This window comes from Rhipicephalus microplus, chromosome 2 (assembly GCF_043290135.1).
Source record: "Rhipicephalus microplus isolate Deutch F79 chromosome 2, USDA_Rmic, whole genome shotgun sequence".
NCBI lineage: Eukaryota > Metazoa > Arthropoda > Arachnida > Ixodida > Ixodidae > Rhipicephalus > Rhipicephalus microplus.
Window position 1 is genome coordinate 132,533,793 of NC_134701.1, and position 21,461 is coordinate 132,555,253.

General features: G+C 47.2%; 28 non-coding genes across 28 annotated transcripts; all 28 read right to left on the reverse strand.

Moving 5' to 3' along the window:
- Nucleotides 1–71: 71 nt before the first annotated feature.
- TRNAL-UAA (transfer RNA leucine (anticodon UAA)) lies at nucleotides 72–190 on the reverse strand. The gene is made up of 2 exons: nucleotides 153–190; nucleotides 72–117 (listed from the first exon to the last, which is right to left on the reverse strand). It is a non-coding gene; the product is annotated as a tRNA-Leu (tRNA).
- Nucleotides 191–808: 618 nt separating this feature from the next.
- On the reverse strand, nucleotides 809–927 carry TRNAL-UAA (transfer RNA leucine (anticodon UAA)). The gene is made up of 2 exons: nucleotides 890–927; nucleotides 809–854 (listed from the first exon to the last, which is right to left on the reverse strand). It is a non-coding gene; the product is annotated as a tRNA-Leu (tRNA).
- Nucleotides 928–988: 61 nt separating this feature from the next.
- On the reverse strand, nucleotides 989–1,107 carry TRNAL-UAA (transfer RNA leucine (anticodon UAA)). The gene is made up of 2 exons: nucleotides 1,070–1,107; nucleotides 989–1,034 (listed from the first exon to the last, which is right to left on the reverse strand). It is a non-coding gene; the product is annotated as a tRNA-Leu (tRNA).
- A 616-nt stretch (nucleotides 1,108–1,723) lies between these two features.
- TRNAI-UAU (transfer RNA isoleucine (anticodon UAU)) lies at nucleotides 1,724–1,842 on the reverse strand. Its single transcript has 2 exons — nucleotides 1,805–1,842; nucleotides 1,724–1,769 (listed from the first exon to the last, which is right to left on the reverse strand). It is a non-coding gene; the product is annotated as a tRNA-Ile (tRNA).
- Nucleotides 1,843–2,527: 685 nt separating this feature from the next.
- Nucleotides 2,528–2,646, reverse strand: TRNAL-CAA (transfer RNA leucine (anticodon CAA)). The gene is made up of 2 exons: nucleotides 2,609–2,646; nucleotides 2,528–2,573 (listed from the first exon to the last, which is right to left on the reverse strand). It is a non-coding gene; the product is annotated as a tRNA-Leu (tRNA).
- Nucleotides 2,647–3,076: 430 nt separating this feature from the next.
- On the reverse strand, nucleotides 3,077–3,195 carry TRNAL-UAA (transfer RNA leucine (anticodon UAA)). The gene is made up of 2 exons: nucleotides 3,158–3,195; nucleotides 3,077–3,122 (listed from the first exon to the last, which is right to left on the reverse strand). It is a non-coding gene; the product is annotated as a tRNA-Leu (tRNA).
- A 795-nt stretch (nucleotides 3,196–3,990) lies between these two features.
- On the reverse strand, nucleotides 3,991–4,109 carry TRNAL-UAA (transfer RNA leucine (anticodon UAA)). Its single transcript has 2 exons — nucleotides 4,072–4,109; nucleotides 3,991–4,036 (listed from the first exon to the last, which is right to left on the reverse strand). It is a non-coding gene; the product is annotated as a tRNA-Leu (tRNA).
- A 618-nt stretch (nucleotides 4,110–4,727) lies between these two features.
- TRNAL-UAA (transfer RNA leucine (anticodon UAA)) lies at nucleotides 4,728–4,846 on the reverse strand. Its single transcript has 2 exons — nucleotides 4,809–4,846; nucleotides 4,728–4,773 (listed from the first exon to the last, which is right to left on the reverse strand). It is a non-coding gene; the product is annotated as a tRNA-Leu (tRNA).
- Nucleotides 4,847–4,907: 61 nt separating this feature from the next.
- TRNAL-UAA (transfer RNA leucine (anticodon UAA)) lies at nucleotides 4,908–5,026 on the reverse strand. Its single transcript has 2 exons — nucleotides 4,989–5,026; nucleotides 4,908–4,953 (listed from the first exon to the last, which is right to left on the reverse strand). It is a non-coding gene; the product is annotated as a tRNA-Leu (tRNA).
- Nucleotides 5,027–5,642: 616 nt separating this feature from the next.
- On the reverse strand, nucleotides 5,643–5,761 carry TRNAI-UAU (transfer RNA isoleucine (anticodon UAU)). Its single transcript has 2 exons — nucleotides 5,724–5,761; nucleotides 5,643–5,688 (listed from the first exon to the last, which is right to left on the reverse strand). It is a non-coding gene; the product is annotated as a tRNA-Ile (tRNA).
- A 685-nt stretch (nucleotides 5,762–6,446) lies between these two features.
- On the reverse strand, nucleotides 6,447–6,565 carry TRNAL-CAA (transfer RNA leucine (anticodon CAA)). The gene is made up of 2 exons: nucleotides 6,528–6,565; nucleotides 6,447–6,492 (listed from the first exon to the last, which is right to left on the reverse strand). It is a non-coding gene; the product is annotated as a tRNA-Leu (tRNA).
- A 430-nt stretch (nucleotides 6,566–6,995) lies between these two features.
- Nucleotides 6,996–7,114, reverse strand: TRNAL-UAA (transfer RNA leucine (anticodon UAA)). The gene is made up of 2 exons: nucleotides 7,077–7,114; nucleotides 6,996–7,041 (listed from the first exon to the last, which is right to left on the reverse strand). It is a non-coding gene; the product is annotated as a tRNA-Leu (tRNA).
- Nucleotides 7,115–7,361: 247 nt separating this feature from the next.
- Nucleotides 7,362–7,480, reverse strand: TRNAI-UAU (transfer RNA isoleucine (anticodon UAU)). Its single transcript has 2 exons — nucleotides 7,443–7,480; nucleotides 7,362–7,407 (listed from the first exon to the last, which is right to left on the reverse strand). It is a non-coding gene; the product is annotated as a tRNA-Ile (tRNA).
- Nucleotides 7,481–8,897: 1,417 nt separating this feature from the next.
- TRNAL-UAG (transfer RNA leucine (anticodon UAG)) lies at nucleotides 8,898–9,016 on the reverse strand. Its single transcript has 2 exons — nucleotides 8,979–9,016; nucleotides 8,898–8,943 (listed from the first exon to the last, which is right to left on the reverse strand). It is a non-coding gene; the product is annotated as a tRNA-Leu (tRNA).
- Nucleotides 9,017–9,625: 609 nt separating this feature from the next.
- Nucleotides 9,626–9,744, reverse strand: TRNAL-UAA (transfer RNA leucine (anticodon UAA)). The gene is made up of 2 exons: nucleotides 9,707–9,744; nucleotides 9,626–9,671 (listed from the first exon to the last, which is right to left on the reverse strand). It is a non-coding gene; the product is annotated as a tRNA-Leu (tRNA).
- Nucleotides 9,745–12,776: 3,032 nt separating this feature from the next.
- Nucleotides 12,777–12,895, reverse strand: TRNAI-UAU (transfer RNA isoleucine (anticodon UAU)). The gene is made up of 2 exons: nucleotides 12,858–12,895; nucleotides 12,777–12,822 (listed from the first exon to the last, which is right to left on the reverse strand). It is a non-coding gene; the product is annotated as a tRNA-Ile (tRNA).
- A 685-nt stretch (nucleotides 12,896–13,580) lies between these two features.
- Nucleotides 13,581–13,699, reverse strand: TRNAL-CAA (transfer RNA leucine (anticodon CAA)). Its single transcript has 2 exons — nucleotides 13,662–13,699; nucleotides 13,581–13,626 (listed from the first exon to the last, which is right to left on the reverse strand). It is a non-coding gene; the product is annotated as a tRNA-Leu (tRNA).
- Nucleotides 13,700–14,129: 430 nt separating this feature from the next.
- On the reverse strand, nucleotides 14,130–14,248 carry TRNAL-UAA (transfer RNA leucine (anticodon UAA)). The gene is made up of 2 exons: nucleotides 14,211–14,248; nucleotides 14,130–14,175 (listed from the first exon to the last, which is right to left on the reverse strand). It is a non-coding gene; the product is annotated as a tRNA-Leu (tRNA).
- Nucleotides 14,249–14,495: 247 nt separating this feature from the next.
- On the reverse strand, nucleotides 14,496–14,614 carry TRNAI-UAU (transfer RNA isoleucine (anticodon UAU)). The gene is made up of 2 exons: nucleotides 14,577–14,614; nucleotides 14,496–14,541 (listed from the first exon to the last, which is right to left on the reverse strand). It is a non-coding gene; the product is annotated as a tRNA-Ile (tRNA).
- A 1,418-nt stretch (nucleotides 14,615–16,032) lies between these two features.
- TRNAL-UAG (transfer RNA leucine (anticodon UAG)) lies at nucleotides 16,033–16,151 on the reverse strand. The gene is made up of 2 exons: nucleotides 16,114–16,151; nucleotides 16,033–16,078 (listed from the first exon to the last, which is right to left on the reverse strand). It is a non-coding gene; the product is annotated as a tRNA-Leu (tRNA).
- Nucleotides 16,152–16,213: 62 nt separating this feature from the next.
- Nucleotides 16,214–16,332, reverse strand: TRNAL-UAA (transfer RNA leucine (anticodon UAA)). The gene is made up of 2 exons: nucleotides 16,295–16,332; nucleotides 16,214–16,259 (listed from the first exon to the last, which is right to left on the reverse strand). It is a non-coding gene; the product is annotated as a tRNA-Leu (tRNA).
- Nucleotides 16,333–16,761: 429 nt separating this feature from the next.
- Nucleotides 16,762–16,880, reverse strand: TRNAL-UAA (transfer RNA leucine (anticodon UAA)). The gene is made up of 2 exons: nucleotides 16,843–16,880; nucleotides 16,762–16,807 (listed from the first exon to the last, which is right to left on the reverse strand). It is a non-coding gene; the product is annotated as a tRNA-Leu (tRNA).
- A 2,951-nt stretch (nucleotides 16,881–19,831) lies between these two features.
- On the reverse strand, nucleotides 19,832–19,950 carry TRNAL-UAA (transfer RNA leucine (anticodon UAA)). Its single transcript has 2 exons — nucleotides 19,913–19,950; nucleotides 19,832–19,877 (listed from the first exon to the last, which is right to left on the reverse strand). It is a non-coding gene; the product is annotated as a tRNA-Leu (tRNA).
- A 66-nt stretch (nucleotides 19,951–20,016) lies between these two features.
- On the reverse strand, nucleotides 20,017–20,135 carry TRNAL-UAA (transfer RNA leucine (anticodon UAA)). The gene is made up of 2 exons: nucleotides 20,098–20,135; nucleotides 20,017–20,062 (listed from the first exon to the last, which is right to left on the reverse strand). It is a non-coding gene; the product is annotated as a tRNA-Leu (tRNA).
- A 66-nt stretch (nucleotides 20,136–20,201) lies between these two features.
- Nucleotides 20,202–20,320, reverse strand: TRNAL-CAA (transfer RNA leucine (anticodon CAA)). The gene is made up of 2 exons: nucleotides 20,283–20,320; nucleotides 20,202–20,247 (listed from the first exon to the last, which is right to left on the reverse strand). It is a non-coding gene; the product is annotated as a tRNA-Leu (tRNA).
- A 65-nt stretch (nucleotides 20,321–20,385) lies between these two features.
- Nucleotides 20,386–20,504, reverse strand: TRNAL-UAA (transfer RNA leucine (anticodon UAA)). The gene is made up of 2 exons: nucleotides 20,467–20,504; nucleotides 20,386–20,431 (listed from the first exon to the last, which is right to left on the reverse strand). It is a non-coding gene; the product is annotated as a tRNA-Leu (tRNA).
- Nucleotides 20,505–20,932: 428 nt separating this feature from the next.
- Nucleotides 20,933–21,051, reverse strand: TRNAL-CAA (transfer RNA leucine (anticodon CAA)). Its single transcript has 2 exons — nucleotides 21,014–21,051; nucleotides 20,933–20,978 (listed from the first exon to the last, which is right to left on the reverse strand). It is a non-coding gene; the product is annotated as a tRNA-Leu (tRNA).
- Nucleotides 21,052–21,298: 247 nt separating this feature from the next.
- TRNAL-CAA (transfer RNA leucine (anticodon CAA)) lies at nucleotides 21,299–21,417 on the reverse strand. The gene is made up of 2 exons: nucleotides 21,380–21,417; nucleotides 21,299–21,344 (listed from the first exon to the last, which is right to left on the reverse strand). It is a non-coding gene; the product is annotated as a tRNA-Leu (tRNA).
- Between the last annotated feature and the right edge of the window lie 44 nt (nucleotides 21,418–21,461).

A 21,461-nucleotide genomic window follows, 5' to 3' on the forward strand; every position in this document is an offset into this window, starting at 1 on the left:
CTGACTCGATATATCAGCACCTGAAAAAGAAAGACACTGACTTTATACTGGTAGTAAAGTAACAAAAAGAGAGTCAGAAGTGGGATTTGAACCCACGCCCACATACGTGGCCCAGAAGCCTCGTTCAACCCGTATCACTGGGCAAAGTTTCCCTTAGGTCTGGCGCCTTAGACCACTCGGCAATTCTGACATGATATTTCAGCCCCAGCAAAAAAATACACTGACATTGTGCTGGTATTAAAGTAAAAAATAGAGTTTGGCAGAAGTGGGATTTGAACCCACGCCCACATACGTGATCCAGAAGCCTCGTTCAAAACGTACCACTGGGTAACGTTTTCCTTGCGTCTGGCGCCTTGAACCAGTCGGACATTCTGACACGATATTTCAGCCCCAGCAAAAGAGATACTGACTTTGTGCTGGTAGTGAAGTAAAAAAAAGTTTGTCAGAAGTGGGATTCGAACCCACACCCACATACGTGGACCAGAAGCCTCGTTCAACCCGTATCACTGGGCAAGGTTTCCCTTGAGTCTGGCGCCTTAGACCACTCGGCATTTATTACACGATATTTCAGCCCCACCAAAAGGAGACACTGACTTTCTGCTGGTTTTAAAGTAAAAAGAAGGGTTTGTCAGATGTGGGATTTGAACCCACGCCCACATACGTGGACCAGAAGCCTCGTTCAACACATATCACTGGGCAAGGTTTCCCTTAAATCTGGCGCCTTCGACCACTCAGTCATTCTGACACAATATTTCGGCCCAGCAAAAGGAGACACTGACTTTGTTCTGGTAGTAGATCAAAAAAAGTTTGTCAGAAGTGGGATTTGAACCCACGCCCGCATACGTGGACCAGAAGCCTCGTTCAACCCGTATCACTAGGCACGGTTTCCCTTAAGTCTAGAGCCTTAGACCACTCGGCCATTCTGACAAAATATTTCAGCCCAGCAAAAGGAGACACTGACTTTGTGCTGGTATTAAAGTAAAAAAATTGTCAGAAGTGGGATTTGAACCCACGCCCACATACGTGGACCAGAAGTCTCGTTCAACCCGTATCTCTGGGCAAGGTTTCCCTTAAGTCTGGCGCCTTTGACCACTCGGCCATTCTGCCATGATTCTTCAGCCCAGCAAAAGGAGACACTGACTTTGTTCTGCTAATAAAGTAAAAAAAAAGTTTGGCAGAAGTGGGATTTGAACCCACGCCCACATACGTGGACCAGAAGCCTCGTTCAAGACGTATAACTGGGCAAAGTTTCCCTTGAGTCTTGCGCCTTGGACCACTCGGCATATCTGACACAATATATCAACCGCAGCAAAAGAAGACACTGACTTTAGGCTCGTAGTAAAGTAAAAAAAAAGAAAACGTCTGAAGTGGCATTTGAACCCACGCCCACACACCTGGACCAGAAGCCTCGTTCAACCCGTATCACTGGGCAAGGTTTCCCTTGAGTCTGGTGCCTTAGACCACTCAGCCCTTCTTACACGATGTTATAGCCCCAGCGAAAAAAGACACTTACTTTATGCTGGTAATAAAGTAAAAAAAATGTTTGTCAGAAGTGGGATTCAAACCCACGCCCACATACGTGGACCAAAAGCCTCTTTTAACCCGTATCACTGGGCAAGGTTTCCCTTGAGTCTGGCGCCTTAGACAACTCGGCTATTTTGATACGATATGTCAGCCCCAGCAAAAAAAGACACTGACTCTGTGCTGTAGTAAATAAAAAAATTGTCAGAAGTGGGATTCAAACCCACGCACACATACGTGGACCAGAAGCCTCGTTCAACCCGTATCACAGGGCAAGGTTTTCCATAAGTCTGGCGCCTTAGACCACTCGGCCATTCTGACACGATATTTCAGCCCAGCAAAAGGAGACACTGACTTTGTTCTGGTAGTAAAGTAAAAAAAGTTTGTCAGAAGTGAGATTCGAACCCACGCACACACACGTGGGCCAGAAGCCTCGTTCAACCCGTATCACTGGGCAAGGTTTCTCTTGAGTCTGGTGCCTTAGACCTGCCCCGCCGCGGTGGTCTAGTGGCTAAGGTACTCGGCTGCTGACCCGCAAGTCGCGGGTTTGATTCCCGGCTGCGGCGGCTGCATTTCCGATGGAGGCGGAAATGTTGTAGGCCCGTGTGCTCAGATTTGGGTGCACGGTAAAGAACCCCAGGTGCTCGAAATTTCCGGAGCCCTCCACTACAGCGTCTCTCATAATCAAATGGTGGTTTGGGGATGTTAAACCCCACAAATCAATCAATCATGGTGCCTTAGACCACTCGGCCCTTCTGACACAATATTTCAGCCCCAGCAAAAGAAGACATTGACTTTGTGCTGGTAGTAAAGTAAAAAAAGATTCTCAGAAGTGAGATTCGATCCCACGCACACACACGTGGACCAGAAGCCTCTTTCAACCCATATCACTGGGCAAGGTTCCCCTTGAGTCGGGCGCCTTAGACCACTCGGCCCTTCTGACACGATTATAGCCCCAGCGAAAAAAGACACTTACTTTATGCTGGTAATAAAGTAAAAAAATGTTTGTCAGAAGTGGGATTCAAACCCACGCCCACATACTTGGACCAAAAGCCTCTTTCAACCCGTGTCACTGGGCAAGGTTTCCCTTGAATCTGGCGCCTTAGACCACTCGGCCATTCTGACACGATGTATCAGCCCCAGCAAAAAATACACTGACTTTGTGCTGGTAGTAAATTAAAAAAGTTTGTCAGAAGTGCGATTCAAACCCACGCACACATACGTGGACCAGAATTCTCGTTACACTCTTATCACTCGGCAAGGTTTACTTTGAGTGTGGCACCTTAGACCACTCGGCCATTCTGATACGATATGTCAGCCCCAGTAAAAGAAGACACTGACTTTGTGCTGGTAGTAAAGTAAAAAAAAGTTTGTCAGAAGTGGAATTCGAACCCACGCCCACATACGTGGACCAGAAGCCTCGTTCAAGCCATATCACTGGGAAAGGTTTCCCTTGAGTCTGGTGCTTTAGACCACTCGGCCCTTCTGACACGGTGTTTTAGCCCCAGCAAAAGAAGACACTGAGTTTATGCTGGTAGTAAAGTAAAAAAGAGTTTGCCAGAAGTGGGATTCAAACCCACGCCCACATACGTGGACCAGAAGCCTCGTTCAACTCGTATCACAGGGCAAGGTTTCCCTTAAGTCTGGCGCCTTAGACCACTCGGCCATTCTGACACGATATTTCAGACCAGCAAAAGGAGACACTGACTTTGTTCAGGTGGTAAAGTAAAAAACGTTTCTCGGAAGTGGGATTCGAACCCACGCAAACATACGTGGACCAAAAGCCTCGTTCAACCCGTATCACTGGGCAAGGTTTCTCTTGAGTCTGGTGCCTTAGACCACTCGGCCCTACTGACACAATATTTTAGCCCTAGCAAAAGAAGACATTGACTTTGTGCTGGTAGTAAAGTAAAAAAGAGTTTGTCAGAAGTGGGATTCGAACACACGCCCACATACGTGGACCAGAAGCCTCGTTCAACCCGTATCACAGGGCAAGGTTTTCCATAAGTCTGGCGCCTAAGACCACTCGGCCATTCTGCCATGATGCTTCAGCCCAGCAAAAGGAGACACTGACTTTGTTCTGGTAGTAAAGTAAAAAGATGTTTGTCAGAAGTGGGATTTGAACCCACGCCCACATACGTGTACCAGAAGCCTCGTTCAAGACGTATCACTGGGCAAAGTTTCCCTTGAGTCTGGCGCCTTGGACCACTCGGCATATCTGACACAATATTTCAGCCCAGCAAAAGGAGACATTGACTTTGTTCTGGTAGTAAAGTAAAAAAAGTTTGTCAGAAGTGGGATTCGAACCCATACCACATACGTGGACCAGAAGCTTCGTTCAACCCGTATCACTATGCAAGCTTTCCCTTGAGTCTGGCGTCTTGACTACTCGGCCATTCTGACTCGATATATCAGCACCTGAAAAAGAAAGACACTGACTTTATACTGGTAGTAAAGTAACAAAAAGAGAGTCAGAAGTGGGATTTGAACCCACGCCCACATACGTGGCCCAGAAGCCTCGTTCAACCCGTATCACTGGGCAAAGTTTCCCTTAGGTCTGGCGCCTTAGACCACTCGGCAATTCTGACATGATATTTCAGCCCCAGCAAAAAAATACACTGACATTGTGCTGGTATTAAAGTAAAAAATAGAGTTTGGCAGAAGTGGGATTTGAACCCACGCCCACATACGTGATCCAGAAGCCTCGTTCAAAACGTACCACTGGGTAACGTTTTCCTTGCGTCTGGCGCCTTGAACCAGTCGGACATTCTGACACGATATTTCAGCCCCAGCAAAAGAGATACTGACTTTGTGCTGGTAGTGAAGTAAAAAAAAGTTTGTCAGAAGTGGGATTCGAACCCACACCCACATACGTGGACCAGAAGCCTCGTTCAACCCGTATCACTGGGCAAGGTTTCCCTTGAGTCTGGCGCCTTAGACCACTCGGCATTTATTACACGATATTTCAGCCCCACCAAAAGGAGACACTGACTTTCTGCTGGTTTTAAAGTAAAAAGAAGGGTTTGTCAGATGTGGGATTTGAACCCACGCCCACATACGTGGACCAGAAGCCTCGTTCAACACATATCACTGGGCAAGGTTTCCCTTAAATCTGGCGCCTTCGACCACTCAGTCATTCTGACACAATATTTCGGCCCAGCAAAAGGAGACACTGACTTTGTTCTGGTAGTAGATCAAAAAAAGTTTGTCAGAAGTGGGATTTGAACCCACGCCCGCATACGTGGACCAGAAGCCTCGTTCAACCCGTATCACTAGGCACGGTTTCCCTTAAGTCTAGAGCCTTAGACCACTCGGCCATTCTGACAAAATATTTCAGCCCAGCAAAAGGAGACACTGACTTTGTGCTGGTATTAAAGTAAAAAAATTGTCAGAAGTGGGATTTGAACCCACGCCCACATACGTGGACCAGAAGTCTCGTTCAACCCGTATCTCTGGGCAAGGTTTCCCTTAAGTCTGGCGCCTTTGACCACTCGGCCATTCTGCCATGATTCTTCAGCCCAGCAAAAGGAGACACTGACTTTGTTCTGCTAATAAAGTAAAAAAAAAGTTTGGCAGAAGTGGGATTTGAACCCACGCCCACATACGTGGACCAGAAGCCTCGTTCAAGACGTATAACTGGGCAAAGTTTCCCTTGAGTCTTGCGCCTTGGACCACTCGGCATATCTGACACAATATATCAACCGCAGCAAAAGAAGACACTGACTTTAGGCTCGTAGTAAAGTAAAAAAAAAGAAAACGTCTGAAGTGGCATTTGAACCCACGCCCACACACCTGGACCAGAAGCCTCGTTCAACCCGTATCACTGGGCAAGGTTTCCCTTGAGTCTGGTGCCTTAGACCACTCAGCCCTTCTTACACGATGTTATAGCCCCAGCGAAAAAAGACACTTACTTTATGCTGGTAATAAAGTAAAAAAAATGTTTGTCAGAAGTGGGATTCAAACCCACGCCCACATACGTGGACCAAAAGCCTCTTTTAACCCGTATCACTGGGCAAGGTTTCCCTTGAGTCTGGCGCCTTAGACAACTCGGCTATTTTGATACGATATGTCAGCCCCAGCAAAAAAAGACACTGACTCTGTGCTGTAGTAAATAAAAAAATTGTCAGAAGTGGGATTCAAACCCACGCACACATACGTGGACCAGAAGCCTCGTTCAACCCGTATCACAGGGCAAGGTTTTCTATAAGTCTGGCGCCTTAGACCACTCGGCCATTCTGACACGATATTTCAGCCCAGCAAAAGGAGACACTGACTTTGTTCTGGTAGTAAAGTAAAAAAAGTTTGTCAGAAGTGAGATTCGAACCCACGCACACACACGTGGGCCAGAAGCCTCGTTCAACCCGTATCACTGGGCAAGGTTTCTCTTGAGTCTGGTGCCTTAGACCTGCCCCGCCGCGGTGGTCTAGTGGCTAAGGTACTCGGCTGCTGACCCGCAAGTCGCGGGTTTGATTCCCGGCTGCGGCGGCTGCATTTCCGATGGAGGCGGAAATGTTGTAGGCCCGTGTGCTCAGATTTGGGTGCACGGTAAAGAACCCCAGGTGCTCGAAATTTCCGGAGCCCTCCACTACAGCGTCTCTCATAATCAAATGGTGGTTTGGGGATGTTAAACCCCACAAATCAATCAATCATGGTGCCTTAGACCACTCGGCCCTTCTGACACAATATTTCAGCCCCAGCAAAAGAAGACATTGACTTTGTGCTGGTAGTAAAGTAAAAAAAGATTCTCAGAAGTGAGATTCGATCCCACGCACACACACGTGGACCAGAAGCCTCTTTCAACCCATATCACTGGGCAAGGTTCCCCTTGAGTCGGGCGCCTTAGACCACTCGGCCCTTCTGACACGATTATAGCCCCAGCGAAAAAAGACACTTACTTTATGCTGGTAATAAAGTAAAAAAATGTTTGTCAGAAGTGGGATTCAAACCCACGCCCACATACTTGGACCAAAAGCCTCTTTCAACCCGTGTCACTGGGCAAGGTTTCCCTTGAATCTGGCGCCTTAGACCACTCGGCCATTCTGACACGATGTATCAGCCCCAGCAAAAAATACACTGACTTTGTGCTGGTAGTAAATTAAAAAAGTTTGTCAGAAGTGCGATTCAAACCCACGCACACATACGTGGACCAGAATTCTCGTTACACTCTTATCACTCGGCAAGGTTTACTTTGAGTGTGGCACCTTAGACCACTCGGCCATTCTGATACGATATGTCAGCCCCAGTAAAAGAAGACACTGACTTTGTGCTGGTAGTAAAGTAAAAAAAAGTTTGTCAGAAGTGGAATTCGAACCCACGCCCACATACGTGGACCAGAAGCCTCGTTCAAGCCATATCACTGGGAAAGGTTTCCCTTGAGTCTGGTGCTTTAGACCACTCGGCCCTTCTGACACGGTGTTTTAGCCCCAGCAAAAGAAGACACTGAGTTTATGCTGGTAGTAAAGTAAAAAAGAGTTTGCCAGAAGTGGGATTCAAACCCACGCCCACATACGTGGACCAGAAGCCTCGTTCAACTCGTATCACAGGGCAAGGTTTCCCTTAAGTCTGGCGCCTTAGACCACTCGGCCATTCTGACACGATATTTCAGACCAGCAAAAGGAGACACTGACTTTGTTCAGGTGGTAAAGTAAAAAACGTTTCTCGGAAGTGAGATTCGAACCCACGCAAACATACGTGGACCAAAAGCCTCGTTCAACCCGTATCACTGGGCAAGGTTTCTCTTGAGTCTGGTGCCTTAGACCACTCGGCCCTACTGACACAATATTTTAGCCCTAGCAAAAGAAGACATTGACTTTGTGCTGGTAGTAAAGTAAAAAAGAGTTTGTCAGAAGTGGGATTCGAACACACGCCCACATACGTGGACCAGAAGCCTCGTTCAACCCGTATCACAGGGCAAGGTTTTCCATAAGTCTGGCGCCTAAGACCACTCGGCCATTCTGACACGATATTTCAGCCCAGCAAAAGGAGACACTGACTTTGTTCTGGTAGTAAAGTAAAAAAAGTTTCTCAGAAGTGAGATTCGAACCCACGCACACACACGTGGGCCAGAAGCCTCGTTCAACCCATATCACTGGGCAAGGTTTCTTTTGAGTCTGGTGCCTTAGACCTGCCCCGCCGCGGTGGTCTATTGGCTAAGGTACTCGTCTGCTGACCCGCAAGTCGCGGGTTCGATTCCCGGCTGCGGCGGCTGCATTTCCGATGGAGGCGGAAATGTTGTAGGCCCATGTGCTCAGATTTGGGTGCACGTTAAAGAACCCCAGGTGGTCGAAATTTCCGGAGCCCTCCACTACGGCGTCTCTCATAATTCAATGGTGGTTTTGGGACGTTAAACCCCACAAATCAATCAATCATGGTGCCTTAGACCACTCAGCCCTTCTGACACATTATTTTAGCCCCAGCAAAAGAAGACATTGACTTTGTGCTGGTAGTAAAGTAAGAAAAATTCTCAGAAGTGAGATTCGAACCCACGCACACACACGTGGACCAGAAGCCTCTTTCAACCCATATCACTGGGCAAGGTTCCCCTTGAGTCGGGCGCCTTAGAGCACTCGGCCATTCTGACACGATATATCAGCCCCAAAAAGAAGACACTGACTTTTTGCTGGTAGTAAAGTAAAAAAATTTTCAGAATTGACATTCGAACCCACGCACACATACGTGGACAAGAAGCCTCGTTCAACCCGTATCACGTGGCAAGGTTCTTCTTGAGTCTGGTGCTTTAGACCACTCGGCCCTTCTGACACGCTTATAGCCCCAGCGAAAAAAGACACTTACTTTATGCTGGTAATAAAGTAAAAAAATGTTTGTCAGAAGTGGGATTCAAACCCACGCCCACATACTTTGACCAAAAGCGTCTTTCAACCCGTGTCACTGGGCAAGGTTTCCCTTGAATCTGGCGCCTTAGACCACTCGGCCATTCTGACACGATGTATCAGCCCCAGCAAAAAATACACTGACTTTGTGCTGGTAGTAAATTAAAAACGTTTGTCAGAAGTGCGATTCGAACCCACGCACACATACGTGGACCAGAATTCTCGTTACACTCTTATCACTCGGCAAGGTTTACTTTGAGTGTGGCACCTTAGACCACTCGGCCATTCTGATACGATATGTCAGCCCCAGTAAAAGAAGACACTGACTTTGTGCTGGTAGTAAAGTAAAAAAAAAGAGTTTGTCTGAAGTGGCATTTGAACCCACGCCCACACACCTGGACCAGAAGCCTCGTTCAACCCGTATCACTGGGCAAGGTTTCCCTTGAGACTGGCGCCTTAGACCACTCGGCAATAATTACACGATATTTCAGCCCCACCAAAAGGAGACACTGACTTTCTGCTGGTAGTAAAGTAAAAAGAAGGGTTTGTCAGAAGTGGGATTTGAACCCACGCCCACATACGTGGACTAGAAGCCTCGTTCAACATGTATCACTGGGCATGGTTTCCCCTAAATCTGGCGCCTTCGACCACTCGGCCATTCTGACACGATATTTCGGCCCAGCAAAAGGAGACACTGACTTTGTTCTGGTAGTAGATCAAAAAAGTTTGTCAGAAGTGGGATTCGAACCCACGCCCGCATACGTGGACTAGAAGCCTCGTTCAACCCGTATCACTGGGCAAGGCTTCCCTTAAGGCTGGTGCCTTCGACCACTCAGCCATTCTGACAGGATACTTCAGCCCAGCAAAAGGAGACACTGACTTTGTTATGGTAGTAAAGTAAGAAAAAATGTCAGAAGTGGGATTCGAACCCATGCACACATACGTGGACCAGAAGCCTTGTTCGATTCATATCACTGGGCAAGGTTTCCCTTGAGTCTGGCGCCTTCAATCACTCGGCCATTCTGATACGATTTATCAGCCCCAGCAAAAGAAGACACTGGCTTTGTGCTGGTAGTAAAGTAAAAAAAAGTTTGTCAGAAGTGGGAATCGAATCCATGCCCACATACGTGGACGAGAAGCCTCGTTCAACCCGTAATACTGGGCAAGGCTTCTCTTGAGTCTGGCGCCTTCGACCACTCGGCCATTCTGACACAATATTTCAGCCCAGCAAAAGGAGACACTGACTTTGATCTGGTAGTAAAGTAAAAAAAATTTGTCAAAAGTGGGATTTGAACCCACGCCCACATACGTGGACCAGAAGCCTCGTTCAACACGTATCACTGGGCAAAGTTTCCCTTAAGTCTGGCGCCTTCGACCACTCGGCCAATCTGACACAATATTTCAGCCCATCAAAAGGAGACACTGACTTTGCGCTGGTATTAAAGTAAAAAAAGTTTGTCAGAAAGAGGATTCAAATCCACGCCCATATACGTGGACCAGAAGCCTCGTTCAACCCGTATCACTGGGCAAGGTTTTCCTTGAGTCTGGCGCCTTAGACCACTGGGCCATTCTGACACGACAGTCCAGCCCAGCAAAAGGAGACACTGACTTTGTTCTGGTAGTAAAGTAAAAAAAGTTTGTCAGAAGTGAGATTCGAACCCACGCACACACACGTGGACCAGAAGCCTCATTCTACCCACATCACTGGGCAAGGTTCCCCTTGATTCGGGCGCCTTAGACCACGCAGCCATTCTGACACGATATATCAGCCCCAGAAAGAAGACACTGACTTTGTGCTGGTAGTAAAGTAAAAAAAGTTTGTCAGAAGTGGGATTCGAACCCACGCGCACATATGTGGACCAGAATCCTCGTTCAACTCGTATCACTGGGCAAGGTTCCCTTGAGTCTGGCGCCTTAGACCACTCGGCCATTGTGATACGATATGTCAGCCCCAGCAAAAAATGACACTGACTGTGTGTTGGTAGTAAAGAAAAAAAAATTGTCAGAAGTGGGAATCGAACCCACGCACACATACGTGGACCAGAAGCCTCGTTCAACCCGTATCGCTGGGCAAGGTTTTCCTTGAGTTTGGTGCCTCAGACCACTCGGCAATTCTGACATTTTTTTCTTTACTGCCTGTTTAGACGTACACATAGAAATACAAATACAGTGAGGGATCAAAAGTAATAATTCAAGTTACATAAGACATAGATACATAAATGGGCATGGGTAAAAGGAGCAACCAAACTTTGGCTGGCGATTGACGGCTAAAAGCGTCTCATGTTCGTGAGTGGCTCGATCGTCGATACGCATTCAGGTATCGGATCTAAAGATTTATGTGCTTCCAGGAACCTTCCCACTTATTCTCGGAAGTTATCGTGTGCCGATCTTGCATCTATATTTACATGTCGTGCGGCCATGCAGGCCTTCCATATGCAGTGCAAACCCAGTAGCATAACAGCGTCAAACGGGACACCTTCTTGGTTGTCCACAGTTAGAAAACGAATTCCTTGTGGGTCTAATGGGAGGTCTTTCTTTAGCGTTCTTTGTAATATATCCCAGAAGAACACGCCTTCCCAGCATTCTAAGAAGACGTGCTCAATGGTTTCGGGCTTTCTACATAAGAAACAGTGACCACCCCATGGTACATACATTACTTGTTCCTGTAGCCATGTTTTTACTTCTAGTGTCCCGGTGTGCAATCTGAAGAAAAAGGACTTGGCTCCTGGAGCTACATACATATGTTTGACACGCTTCAGGACATCACTTCCAGATTTGGCACTATATATTGTGCGATACAAAGGCACGGGGAGTAGTATATCTAGAAGATCTTTGTATAGCTTCCTTCGTTTCACTCCCGCCAGATATTCCCATGAGAATCGAGCACGCAAGAACCTATAAGCCATAACAACCTCCTTCGAAAAACCGAAAACCCCGCCTTCAATACATTCGGTGGATACCACAAAGTACGGCACAAGTTTGCTAAGTCTCAGCTGTAATACAGTGCGCAAAAAAGGGTCCTTCACATCCCTAAGGAAGCAGAACCGATTCACTATTTGCCTATAGAATAAGTGCAACAGGCTGAGACCTCCATCACGTACACGTCGGAACAAGTTGGTGCGGCTCGTTCTCTCCCAAACCGATCCCCAAACAAAAACAGCCAAAATTCTTTGGAGCTTTTGTATGTTAATGCGTGAGCAGTGCAAAACACTACACACATACTACAGTTTGGTAATGAAAAACACATTACACACCGTGGTACGTGCAAACATAGACAATTACGAGCCTTTTGTCCTCTCAGTCCTTGCGCGCATTGCCGGAACTTGGTTCTGCCAGTATGGTTCACTGTCACGGTAAAACTCTAAAGGGGCGCCTAGGTATTTCGTGGGAATGGAAACCTATTGCATGTTGGCAAAGTAATCGGCCATTCTGACACGATATATCAGCCCCAGCAAAAGAAGACACTGACTTTATGCTGGTAGTAAAGGAAAAAAAGAGTTTGTCAGAAGTGGGATTTGAACCCACGCCCACATACGTGGACCAGAAGCTTCGTTCAACCCGTATCACTGGGCAAGGATTCCCTTAAGTTTGGCGCCTCAGATCACTCCGCCATTCTGATACGATATATCAGCCCCAGCAAAAGCAGACACAGACTTTGTGGTGGTAATAAATTAAAAAGAAATAGAGTTTGGCAGAAGTGGGATTCAAACCCTTGCCCACATACGTGGACAAGAAGCCTCCTTCAACCCGTATGATTGGGCAAGGTTTCCCTTAAGTCTGGCGCCTTGGACCACTCGGCCATTCTGCCATGATACTTCAGCCCAGCAAAAGGAGACACTGACTTTGTTCTGCTAATAAAGTAAAAAAAAAGTTTGGCAGAAGTGGGATTTGAACCCACGCCCACATACGTGGACCAGAAGCCTCGTTCAAGACGTATAACTGGGCAAAGTTTCCCTTGAGTCTTGCGCCTTGGACCACTCGGCATATCTGACACAATATATCAACCGCAGCAAAAGAAGACACTGACTTTAGGCTCGTAGTAAATTAAAAAAAAAAGAAAACGTCTGAAGTGGCATTTGAACCCACGCCCACACACCTGGACCAGAAGCCTCGTTCAACCCGTATCACTGGGCAAGGTTTCCCTTGAGTCTGGTGCCTTAGACCACTCAGCCCTTCTTACACGATGTTATAGCCCCAGCGAAAAAAGACACTTACTTTATGCTGGTAATAAAGTAAAAAAAATGTTTGTCAGAAGTGGGATTCAAACCCACGCCCACATACGTGGACCAAAAGCCTCTTTTAACCCGTATCACTGGGCAAGGTTTCCCTTGAGTCTGGCGCCTTAGACAACTCGGCTATTTTGATACGATATGTCAGCCCCAGCAAAAAAAGACACTGACTCTGTGCTGTAGTAAATAAAAAAATTGTCAGAAGTGGGATTCAAACCCACGCACACATACGTGGACCAGAAGCCTCGTTCAACCCGTATCACAGGGCAAGGTTTTCCATAAGTCTGGCGCCTTAGACCACTGGGCCATTCTGACACGATATTTCAGCCCAGCAAAAGGAGACACTGACTTTGTTCTGGTAGTAAAGTAAAAAAAGTTTGTCAGAAGTGAGATTCGAACCCACGCACACACACGTGGGCCAGAAGCCTCGTTCAACCCGTATCACTGGGCAAGGTTTCTCTTGAGTCTGGTGCCTTAGACCTGCCCCGCCGCGGTGGTCTAGTGGCTAAGGTACTCGGCTGCTGACCCGCAAGTCGCGGGTTCGATTCCCGGCTGCGGCGGCTGCATTTCCGATGGAGGCGGAAATGTTGTAGGCCCGTGTTCTCAGATTTGGGTGCACGGTAAAGAACCCCAGGTGCTCGAAATTTCCGGAGCCCTCCACTACAGCGTCTCTCACAATCAAATGGTGGTTTGGGGATGTTAAACCCCACAAATCAATCAATCATGGTGCCTTAGACCACTCGGCCCTTCTGACACAATATTTCAGCCCCAGCAAAAGAAGACATTGATTTTGTGCTGGTAGTAAAGTAAAAAAAGATTCTCAGAAGTGAGATTCGATCCCACGCACACACACGTGGACCAGAAGCCTCTTTCAACCCATATCACTGGGCAAGGTTCCCCTTGAGTCGGGCGCCTTAGACCACTCGGCCCTTCTGACACGATTATAGCCCCAGCGAAAAAAGACACTTACTTTATGCTGGTAATAAAGTAAAAAAATGTTTGTCAGAAGTGGGATTCAAACCCACGCCCACATACTTGGACCAAAAGCCTCTTTCAACCCGTGTCACTGGGCAAGGTTTCCCTTGAATCTGGCGCCTTAGACCACTCGGCCATTCTGACACGATGTATCAGCCCCAGCAAAAAATACACTGACTTTGTGCTGGTAGTAAATTAAAAAAGTTTGTCAGAAGTGCGATTTGAACCCACGCACACATACGTGGACCAGAATTCTCGTTACACTCTTATCACTCGGCAAGGTTTACTTTGAGTGTGGCACCTTAGACCACTCGGCCATTCTGATACGATATGTCAGCCCCAGTAAAAGAAGACACTGACTTTGTGCTGGTAGTAAAGTAAAAAAAAGTTTGTCAGAAGTGGAATTCGAACCCACGCCCACATACGTGGACCAGAAGCCTCGTTCAAGCCATATCACTGGGAAAGGTTTCCCTTGAGTCTGGTGCTTTAGACCACTCGGCCCTTCTGACACGGTGTTTTAGCCCCAGCAAAAGAAGACACTGAGTTTATGCTGGTAGTAAAGTAAAAAAGAGTTTGCCAGAAGTGGGATTCAAACCCACGCCCACATACGTGGACCAGAAGCCTCGTTCAACTCGTATCACAGGGCAAGGTTTCCCTTAAGTCTGGCGCCTTAGACCACTCGGCCATTCTGACACGATATTTCAGACCAGCAAAAGGAGACACTGACTTTGTTCAGGTGGTAAAGTAAAAAACGTTTCTCGGAAGTGGGATTCGAACCCACGCAAACATACGTGGACCAAAAGCCTCGTTCAACCCGTATCACTGGGCAAGGTTTCTCTTGAGTCTGGTGCCTTAGACCACTCGGCCCTACTGACACAATATTTTAGCCCTAGCAAAAGAAGACATTGACTTTGTGCTGGTAGTAAAGTAAAAAAGAGTTTGTCAGAAGTGGGATTCGAACACACGCCCACATACGTGGACCAGAAGCCTCGTTCAACCCGTATCACAGGGCAAGGTTTTCCATAAGTCTGGCGCCTAAGACCACTCGGCCATTCTGACACGATATTTCAGCCCAGCAAAAGGAGACACTGACTTTGTTCTGGTAGTAAAGTAAAAAAAGTTTCTCAGAAGTGAGATTCGAACCCACGCACACACACGTGGGCCAGAAGCCTCGTTCAACCCATATCACTGGGCAAGGTTTCTTTTGAGTCTGGTGCCTTAGACCTGCCCCGCCGCGGTGGTCTATTGGCTAAGGTACTCGTCTGCTGACCCGCAAGTCGCGGGTTCGATTCCCGGCTGCGGCGGCTGCATTTCCGATGGAGGCGGAAATGTTGTAGGCCCATGTGCTCAGATTTGGGTGCACGTTAAAGAACCCCAGGTGGTCGAAATTTCCGGAGCCCTCCACTACGGCGTCTCTCATAATTCAATGGTGGTTTTGGGACGTTAAACCCCACAAATCAATCAATCATGGTGCCTTAGACCACTCAGCCCTTCTGACACAATATTTTAGCCCCAGCAAAAGAAGACATTGACTTTGTGCTGGTAGTAAAGTAAGAAAAATTCTCAGAAGTGAGATTCGAACCCACGCACACACACGTGGACCAGAAGCCTCTTTCAACCCATATCACTGGGCAAGGTTCCCCTTGAGTCGGGCGCCTTAGAGCACTCGGCCATTCTGACACGATATATCAGCCCCAAAAAGAAGACACTGACTTTTTGCTGGTAGTAAAGTAAAAAAAGTTTTCAGAATTGACATTCGAACCCACGCACACATACGTGGACAAGAAGTCTCGTTCAACCCGTATCACGTGGCAAGGTTCTTCTTGAGTCTGGTGCTTTAGACCACTCGGCCCTTCTGACACGCTTATAGCCCCAGCGAAAAAAGACACTTACTTTATGCTGGTAATAAAGTAAAAAAATGTTTGTCAGAAGTGGGATTCAAACCCACGCCCACATACTTTGACCAAAAGCGTCTTTCAACCCGTGTCACTGGGCAAGGTTTCCCTTGAATCTGGCGCCTTAGACCACTCGGCCATTCTGACACGATGTATCAGCCCCAGCAAAAAATACACTGACTTTGTGCTGGTAGTAAATTAAAAACGTTTGTCAGAAGTGCGATTCGAACCCACGCACACATACGTGGACCAGAATTCTCGTTACACTCTTATCACTCGGCAAGGTTTACTTTGAGTGTGGCACCTTAGACCACTCGGCCATTCTGATACGATATGTCAGCCCCAGTAAAAGAAGACACTGACTTTGTGCTGGTAGTAAAGTAAAAAAAAAGAGTTTGTCTGAAGTGGCATTTGAACCCACGCCCACACACCTGGACCAGAAGCCTCGTTCAACCCGTATCACTGGGCAATGTTTCCCTTGAGACTGGCACCTTAGACCACTCGGCAATAATTACACGATATTTCAGCCCCACCAAAAGGAGACACTGACTTTCTGCTGGTAGTAAAGTATAAAGAAGGGTTTGTCAGAAGTGGGATTTGAACCCACGCCCACATACGTGGACTAGAAGCCTCGTTCAACATGTATCACTGGGCATGGTTTCCCCTAAATCTGGCGCCTTCGACCACTCGGCCATTCTGACACGATATTTCGGCCCAGCAAAAGGAGACACTGACTTTGTTCTGGTAGTAGATCAAAAAAGTTTGTCAGAAGTGGGATTCGAACCCACGCCCGCATACGTGGACAAGAAGCCTCGTTCAACCCGTATCACTGGGCAAGGCTTCCCTTAAGTCTGGTGCCTTCGACCACTCGGCCATTCTGACAGGATACTTCAGCCCAGCAAAAGGAGACACTGACTTTGTTATGGTAGTAAAGTAAGAAAAAATGTCAGAAGTGGGATTCGAACCCATGCACACATACGTGGACCAGAAGCCTTGTTCGATTCATATCAATGGGCAAGGTTTCCCTTGAGTCTGGCGCCTTCAACCACTCGGCCATTCTGATACGATTTATCAGCCCCAGCAAAAGAAGACACTGACTTTGTGCTGGTAGTAAAGTAAAAAAAAGTTTGTCAGAAGTGGGAATCGAATCCATGCCCACATACGTGGACGAGAAGCCTCGTTCAACCCGTAATACTGGGCAAGGCTTCTCTTGAGTCTGGCGCCTTCGACCACTCGGCCATTCTGACACAATATTTCAGCCCAGCAAAAGGAGACACTGACTTTGATCTGGTAGTAAAGTAAAAAAAAGTTTGTCAAAAGTGGGATTTGAACCCACGCCCACATACGTGGACCAGAAGCCTCGTTCAACACGTATCACTGGGCAAAGTTTCCTTTAAGTCTGGCGCCTTCGACCACTCGGCCAATCTGACACAATATTTCAGCCCATCAAAAGGAGACACTGACTTTGCGCTGGTATTAAAGTAAAAAAAGTTTGTCAGAAAGAGGATTCAAATCCACGCCCATATACGTGGACCAGAAGCCTCGTTCAACCCGTATCACTGGGCAAGGTTTTCCTTGAGTCTGGCGCCTTAGACCACTGGGCCATTCTGACAGGATACTTCAGCCCAGCAAAAGGAGACACTGACTTTGTTCTGGTAGTAAAGTAAAAAAAGTTTGTCAGAAGTGAGATTCGGACCCACGCACACACACGTGGACCAGAAGCCTCATTCTACCCACATCACTGGGCAAGGTTCCCCTTGATTCGGGCGCCTTAGACCACGCAGCCATTCTGACACGATATATCAGCCCCAGAAAGAAGACACTGACTTTGTGCTGGTAGTAAAGTAAAAAAAGTTTGTCAGAAGTGGGATTCGAACCCACGCGCACATATGTGGACCAGAATCCTCGTTCAACTCGTATCACTGGGCAAGGTTCCCTTGAGTCTGGCGCCTTAGACCACTCGGCCATTGTGATACGATATGTCAGCCCCAGCAAAAAATGACACTGACTGTGTGCTGGTAGTAAAGAAAAAAAATTGTCAGAAGTGGGAATCGAACCCACGCACACATACGTGGACCAGAAGCCTCGTTCAACCTGTATCACTGGGCAAGGTTTTCCTTGAGTTTGGCGCCTCAGACCACTCGGCAATTCTGACATTTTTTTCTTTACTGCCTGTTTAGACGTACACATAGAAATACAAATACAGTGAGGGATCAAAAGTAATAATTCAAGTTACATAAGACATAGATACATAAATGGGCATGGGTAAAAGGAGCAACCAAACTTTGGCTGGCGATTGACGGCTAAAAGCGTCTCATGTTCGTGAGTGGCTCGATCGTCGATACGCATTCAGGTATCGGATCTAAAGATTTATGTGCTTCCAGGAACCTTCCCACTTATTCTCGGAAGTTATCGTGTGCCGATCTTGCATCTATATTTACATGTCGTGCGGCCATGCAGGCCTTCCATATGCAGTGCAAACCCAGTAGCATAACAGCGTCAAACGGGACACCTTCTTGGTTGTCCACAGTTAGAAAACGAATTCCTTGTGGGTCTAATGGGAGGTCTTTCTTTAGCGTTCTTTGTAATATATCCCAGAAGAACACGCCTTCCCAGCATTCTAAGAAGACGTGCTCAATGGTTTCGGGCTTTCTACATAAGAAACAGTGACCACCCCATGGTACATACATTACTTGTTCCTGTAGCCATGTTTTTACTTCTAGTGTCCCGGTGTGCAATCTGAAGAAAAAGGACTTGGCTCCTGGAGCTACATACATATGTTTGACACGCTTCAGGACATCACTTCCAGATTTGGCACTATATATTGTGCGATACAAAGGCACGGGGAGTAGTATATCTAGAAGATCTTTGTATAGCTTCCTTCGTTTCACTCCCGCCAGATATTCCCATGAGAATCGAGCACGCAAGAACCTATAAGCCATAACAACCTCCTTCGAAAAACCGAAAACCCCGCCTTCAATACATTCGGTGGATACCACAAAGTACGGCACAAGTTTGCTAAGTCTCAGCTGTAATACAGTGCGCAAAAAAGGGTCCTTCACATCCCTAAGGAAGCAGAACCGATTCACTATTTGCCTATAGAATAAGTGCAACAGGCCGAGACCTCCATCACGTACACGTCGGAACAAGTTGGTGCGGCTCGTTCTCTCCCAAACCGATCCCCAAACAAAAACAGCCAAAATTCTTTGGAGCTTTTGTATGTTAATGCGTGAGCAGTGCAAAACACTACACACATACTACAGTTTGGTAATGAAAAACACATTACACACCGTGGTACGTGCAAACATAGACAATTACGAGCCTTTTGTCCTCTCAGTCCTTGCGCGCATTGCCGGAACTTGGTTCTGCCAGTATGGTTCACTGTCACGGTAAAACTCTAAAGGGGCGCCTAGGTATTTCGTGGGAATGGAAACCTATTGCATGTTGGCAAAGTACTCGGCCATTCTGACACGATATATCAGCCCCAGCAAAAGAAGACACTGACTTTATGCTGGCAGCAAAGGAAAAAAAGAGTTTGTCAGAAGTGGGATTTGAACCCACGCCCACATACGTGGACCAGAAGCTTCGTTCAACCCGTATCACTGGGCAAGGATTCCCTTAAGTTTGGCGCCTCAGATCACTCCGCCATTCTGATACGATATATCAGCCCCAGCAAAAGCAGACACAGACTTTGTGGTGGTAATAAATTAAAAAGAAATATAGTTTTGCAGAAGTGGGATTCAAACCCTTGCCCACATACGTGGACAAGAAGCCTCCTTCAACCCGTATGATTGGGCAAGGTTTCCCTTAAGTCTGGCGCCTTGGACCACTCGGCCATTCTGACGCGATATTTCAGCCCAGCAAAAGGAGATACTGGCTTTGTTCTGATAGTAAAGTAAAAAAAGTTTGTCAGTAGTGGGATTCGATCCCACGCCCATATACGTGGACCAGAAGCCTCGTTCAACACGTATCACTGGGCAAGGCTTCCCTTAGGTCTCACGCCTTTGACCACTCGGTCATTTTGGCACAATATTTCAGCCCAGCAAAAGGAGACACTGACTTAGTTCTGGTAGTAAAGTAAAAAAAAAGTTTGTCAGAAGTGCGATTCGAACCCGCGTCCATATACGTGGACCAGAAGCCTCGTTCAACCCATATCACTGGGCAAGGTTTCCCTTGAGTCTGGCACCTTAGACAGCTCGTCCATTCTGACTCGATATATCAGCCCCAGCAAAAGAAGACACTGACTTTATGCTCGTAGTAAAGTAAAAAAACGGAGTTTGTCAGAAGTGCGCATCAAACGCATCATCATTCTGACTCGATATATCAGCATCAGCAAAAGAAAGACACTGACTTTATGCTGGTAGAAAAGTAACAAAAAGAGTGTCAGAAGTGGGATTTGAACCAACACCCACATACGTGGACCAGAAGCCTCGTTCAACAGGCTTCACTGGGCAAGGTTTTCCTTAAGTCTGGCGCCTTTGACCACTCGGCCATTCTGACACGATATATCAGCCCCGGCAAAAGAAGACACTGACTTTGTGATGGTAGTAAAGTAAAAAAAGAGATTGTCAGCAGTGGGATTTGAACCCACGCCCACATACGTGGACCAGAAGCCTCGTTCAACAGGCATAACTGGGCAAGCTTTCCCTTAAGTCTGGCGCCTTCGACCACTCGGCAATTCTGACACAATATTTCAGCCCAGCAAAAAAAGACACTGACTTTGTTCTGGTAGAAAAGTAAAAAACAGAGTTTGTCAGAAGTGGGAATCGAACCCACGTCCACATACGTGGACCAGAAGTCTAGTTCAACCCGTATCACTGGGCAAGGTTTCTCTTGAGCCTGGTGCCTTAGACCACTCGGCCCTTCTGACACGATGTTTTAACCCTAGCAAAAGAAGACACTGACTTTATGCTGGTGGTAAAGTAAAAAAGAGTTTGCCAGAAGTGGGATTCGAACCCACGCCCACATACGTGGACCAGAAGCCTCGTTAAACCCGTATAACAGGGCAAGGTTTCCCTTAAGTCTGGCGCCTTAGACCACTCGGCCATTCTGACACGATATTTCGGCCCAGCAAAAGGAGACACTGACTTTGTTCTGGTGGTAAAGTAAAAAAGTTTCTCGGAAGTGGGAATCGAACCCACGTCCACATACGTGGACCAGAAGTCTAGTTCAACCCGTATCACTGGGCAAGGTTTCTCTTGAGCCTGGTGCCTTAGACCACTCGGCCCTTCTGACACGATGTTTTAACCCCAGCAAAAGAAGACATTGACTTTGTGCTGTTAGTAAAGTAAAAAAGAGTTTGTCAGAAGTGGGATTCGAACCCACGCCGACATACGTGGACCAGAAGCCTCGTTCAACCCGTATCAAAGGGCAAGGTTTGCCCTAAGTCTGGCGCCTAAGACCACTCTTCCATTCTGACACAATATTTTAGCCCAGCAAAAGGAGACACGGACTTTGTTCTGGTAGTAAAGTAAAAAAAGTTTGTCAGAAGTGGGATACGAACCCACGCACACATACGTGGACCAGAAGCCTCGTTCAACCCGTATCACTGGGCAAGGTTTCCCTTGAGTCTGGCGCCTTAGACCACTCGGCCATTCTGACACGACATATCAGCCCCAGCAAAAAAAGACACTGACTTTGTGCTGGAAGTAAAGTAAAAAAGTTTGTCAGAAGTGCGATTCGAACCCACGCACACATACGTGGACCAGAATTCTCGTTACACTCTTATCACTCGGCAAGGTTTACTTTGAGTCTGGCACCTTAGACCACTCGGCCATTCTGATACGATATGTCAGCCCCAGTAAAAGAAGACACTGACTTTGTGCTGGTAGTAAAGTAAAAAAAAGTTTGTCAGAAGTGGAATTCGAACCCACGCCCACATACGTGCACCAGAAGCCTGGTTCAAGCCATATCACTGGGAAAGGTTTTCCTTGAGTCTGGCGCCTTAAACCACTCGGCCATTCTGACACGATATTTCAGCCCCAGCAAAAGGAGACACTGACTTTGTGCTG